The sequence below is a fragment of the Ascaphus truei genome, chromosome 8, assembly GCF_040206685.1.
Source record: "Ascaphus truei isolate aAscTru1 chromosome 8, aAscTru1.hap1, whole genome shotgun sequence".
Classification (NCBI taxonomy): Eukaryota; Metazoa; Chordata; class Amphibia; order Anura; family Ascaphidae; genus Ascaphus; species Ascaphus truei.
In genome coordinates, this window is record NC_134490.1 from 44,528,735 (window position 1) to 44,533,399 (window position 4,665).

Here is a 4,665-nt window from a genome sequence, read left to right on the forward strand (position 1 = left end):
CTGTGAAATGTTTGGCTAGAGTTGAAATTTCAAGGAGCTGAAAGTACTGTACTGTAAGACCAATCACTAGATCCACAAAGCTCTATTAAATCAGGGCTCATAACGACCTAAAAGAGGAACAGACATTATTTTGAGGTTAACGTATATTTTCAAAGCTAATTGTTTGCAAAACCAACGTCCGGAATACATTTGATTTCCATAGACCTATGTATGTTTAGCACAAAAGTTACACACATTTGTGCTAAACATACATATTAATAAATCCGAAGCACATAAGTGTTAACTGAAGGTTACACACGTGCACAATGAGAAATTTGTCACGCATGCCCCTTATAAAAACAGGTCGCACATGCGCGTTCACTATACATAAATCTCATGTGCGCTACTTAATTATAAACAATTAAGCCTTTCCAAAAAGTATAAATGTCCATTAGCCAAAGCACACAGCTACGATGAGGGAGCAATATGGTCTCTGAGAGAAGGTTCTATGCATCAGGATGACCAGGTTCATAGATAAGGAGCTGGAACTCTTAATAAATGGGATGGTCATAGATTATTTCCCTAAACCGTTTAGTGAGCTGTGCTATGATGCAGGAGCAGCAGAGAAAAAATGGCATCTGGAAGTACAACCTATATGCCTTTTCCGAGATAATGAAAAAGGTGGGCTGACACTGAGAGGAAGCTCAAGAAGAAGCGGTCAGATCATGCTAAGGAAGTAAGCAAGACCAGAGGTGGCACACAGCGCCTGGTACCATACGAGGAGAGGATGATGGAAGTAATTTCCCCATCCCAGGGGGTTACAATTCCATTCCTCAGGGTTACTTAAAACCTGCATAAGAAGGAAGCTGGTAAGTGCTGTAAAGGAATACAGAGTAATAACTGCATGTTCGCACTGTCATACTAATGCACTCCACATTTGTTTCACATAATACTCCATTACACTATCCCAGGGGTGGGCAACTTCAGTCCTCAAGGGCCACCAACAGGTCAGGTTTTGGGGATATCTCTGCTTCAGTACAGGTGGCTCGCTGATTGACCCCCTGTGCTGAAGTATGGATATTCTGAAAACCTGACCTGTTGGTGGCCCTTGAGGACTGGAGTTGGCCGCCCCTGTACTATCCTGTACCTGAACTGGGTCATTTCGTAGTTTTTTTTCTTTTGTAGTACAGTTGAAGCTTTATCATTTGTTACTTGTTTCTTAAAAACACACAGGCCATGAGCGTGAAGTAACACTCCTGTATATAAAAGATATGAAGCTATCAGCACATTTGTGATTTTAAGAAAACCATTTAGAACAAGAAACAAAAAGGGACTATACATTTTATTCACCCCACCCCCACGATATATACACTAGAATTGATTATATATTTGTCTCTGCTAATCTTTTGGATCGTGTCGCCCACACAAATATAGGCCCTCTAACATGGTCTGATCACGCTCCAGTCCAGCGATGCTAAAAAACCCTTTTACCAGGCCTAGGTGTTTCAGTGGCGTCTAAATGGGTCACTCTTGAACCAGACAGGGATTGAAGAACAGATGGGAAATATTCTGGTAGATTATTTCAAATTAAATAAAGGATAAGTCGAAAGTCCGTCCATTCTCTGGGAGGCCCATAAAGCCTCTATTAGGGGTCAATTTATTTCAATAGCCTCCTTTAGGAAAAAGGCAAAAAAGCTCAAACAGGGTAAACTTATACAGTATCTAAAATATCTGAACTAGAACAGGAAATAAATCACGCCCTTGCAGGAAAATATACAAGTTGCTTTGCCAAACCAGAGAGGAACTACATAAATTAAGATGGGAAGTCACAGAGAAAGCATTAAAATGGACCAGTCAGACATATTATGATAAAGGCAATAAAGCACATTAGCTTCTCGCTAGCAAACTAAGAGATGTTAAAACTAAATCGCAAGTTTCAGCAATAAGAAGGGGTAACGGGGAAATCACATACAGTACAACCCTTTTCAAATCGTTGAGGAATTCTCTAAAATATTATAATAATATGTATAAACTCGACTCATAAGACCCAAACTTTAATAAAACATCCATCGAACAAATAGATAGCAATCTACAGGCATGCGAACTCCCAAAGCTATCAGCAGAAAAATCGGCAGGTCTTAACGCTAAAATAAATATTACAGAATTAAAAGAGGCTATTAAAGGTCTGAAAGAATGAAAAGCCCCAGGTCCAGATGGTTTTTCAAATGTATATTATAACGAATATTGAGGAATTTTAGCACCATTTCTTTTGGATATGTTTAATAGTTTTCTATCAGGTTCCCAGATCCCCTCGCAAATGTCAATAGCAAATTTAGTTGTAATACCTAATGAAGGAAAAGACCCAATGAGCTGCGCAAGTTATAGGCCAATCTCATTTCTCACTACAGATCTAAAAATATACAGCAACATTCTGGTGAGTAGATTAAACACAATTTTGCCCTGTCTAATCCACAATGACCAGGTAGGTTATATAAGTAAGCATCAAGCCTCAGACAACACGCGTAAGATTATTAATATAACTGATTATGTTCAGTTCTCTAAACCCAAAGTGATGCTATTGAGCTTAGACGCCGAAAAAGCATTTGATAGAATTAAGTGGGATTTTTTAGTTAGAACTATGCTGGGATTTGGCTTCTCTGGACCATTTTTAAAAGGGGTCCAAGCCTTATATGACACTCCTACAGCCACCATGAAAATGCCATGGGGGGGGGGGAGCTAAATCAAATTAAGATCAGTAATGGGACAAGGCAGGGTTGCCCACTCTCTCCTCTACTTTTTGCGCTGACAATCAATCCGCTTGCAATCAAAATCAGGGAAAACTCTAATATTCAAGGTATCAAGATCAGCTAGGAAAATGTTAAATTATCTCTATTTGCTGACGATATTATTTTGACAATCTCCAAACCTCTGATGTCCCTTCCCAACCTACAAGATGAGCTCTAGGTTTGGTCTGTGCTCAGGTTATAAAATTAATTCGGCCAAGTCAGAGGCCCTAAATTAAACTATCAGATATTGAAGTAAAATTAATCAAATTAAATTTCAATTATCACTGGAACAATGTAAAATTGAAATACCCAGGGATTTTCTTACAAAAAACGATCATCCGCTTTATAAATATAATTATCCAGAGCTTTTCACTAGACTAAAACAGGATCTTTTACTCTGGAATGGTCACCAAATTTCCTGGATAGGCCGTATCATATCAGTTAAGATGAATATCCTCCCGAAGCTGCTCTACTGTTTCCAGACATTACTAGTTGATATTCAGATAAAATATTTGAGGTACCTGCAGAATAAAATTATGCAGTTTATATGGGGTAACAAACGACCAAGAGTACCGAGATCAGTCATGCTCCCACCCAGGGAAAGAGGAGGTCTGGCAGTCCCTTATATAAGGAAATATTATCTAGCCTCCAACTTGAAACAGATAGATGTTTGGCACTCTAAAGAAAATCAGTATCGGTGGGTAGATCTAGAGAATATATTTAATAGCTCTGCAGCCCTCCCGGCCCTTATGTGGAATATTAGGTCAATAAAGAGTTCCAACCCGGATCTTTTCGATTCGGCAGTAATAAAATTGTCTTTTAAAATTTGGCATAAGGTTAAAAACTACTACCAATTATCTTCATCCCCTTCGAGATGTACCCCTATTTTTGATAACCCTGATTTTGGACTGGGGTGGTTTTCTAGCATGTATGATGAATGGAAGGTCAGGGAGGTCAGAGATATGCTTCTAAATGGCAAAATATAATTTTTCAGGATTTCTGTCAGAGGTGCTCTTTCACGGGAGCTGGGGTATTCATATTTTTACAGGTCTCCCATTATCTTAGGCAATAGTCAATGGGTGGGTCCTTCCCAGAATGCACTGTATTTGAACAATTATGTAGAAAAAGAAGCTATCAGAGGGGTCTTATCTCAACACTATACCAAGTACTTATTTCTTGGGAATATAAGGCCCCCTACACACACCTCTATATGGCAAATGGGCCCAGGATATTCAGGTAGAGATTCCTTGGGAAGACTGGCAAGCTATATGGGTCAATGCAACGAACACATCACTATACATAGCAAAAACAGAGCTCCTTATACTTCCTCCCAAACCTGGCCCTACTACCCCCTTCCACATTACTGTTGGAAATACGATCATTCACCCTGTAGCCCAAGCATGCTGCCTGGGGTCACACTCTATTCATCTCTCACATTCTCCTCCCACATTCAAAACGTTTCTTAAACTTGTTGCTTTTTACTCTGCAATATTACAAAGATACGCCCTTTCCTCTGTTACTCGACTGCTAAAACTCTGACTCAGGTCCTCATTCTCTCCCGTCTCGATTACTGCAACCTCCTGCTGTCCGGCCTTCCTGCCTCTCACCTGTCTCCCCAATAATCTATCCTAAACGCTGCTGCCAGAATCACTCTACTCTTTCCTAAATCTGTCTCCGCGTCCCCCCTCCTGAAATCCCTCTCCTGGCTTCCGATCAAATCCCACATCTCACACTCAATTCTCCTCACTTTTAAAGCTTTACACTCTTCTGCCCCTCCTTACATCTCAGCCCTAATTTCTCATTATGCACCATCCCGACTCTTGCGTTCTTCTCAAGGATGTCTTCTTTCTACCCCCTTTGTATCTAAAGCTCTCTCCCGTCTTAAACCTTTCTCACTGAC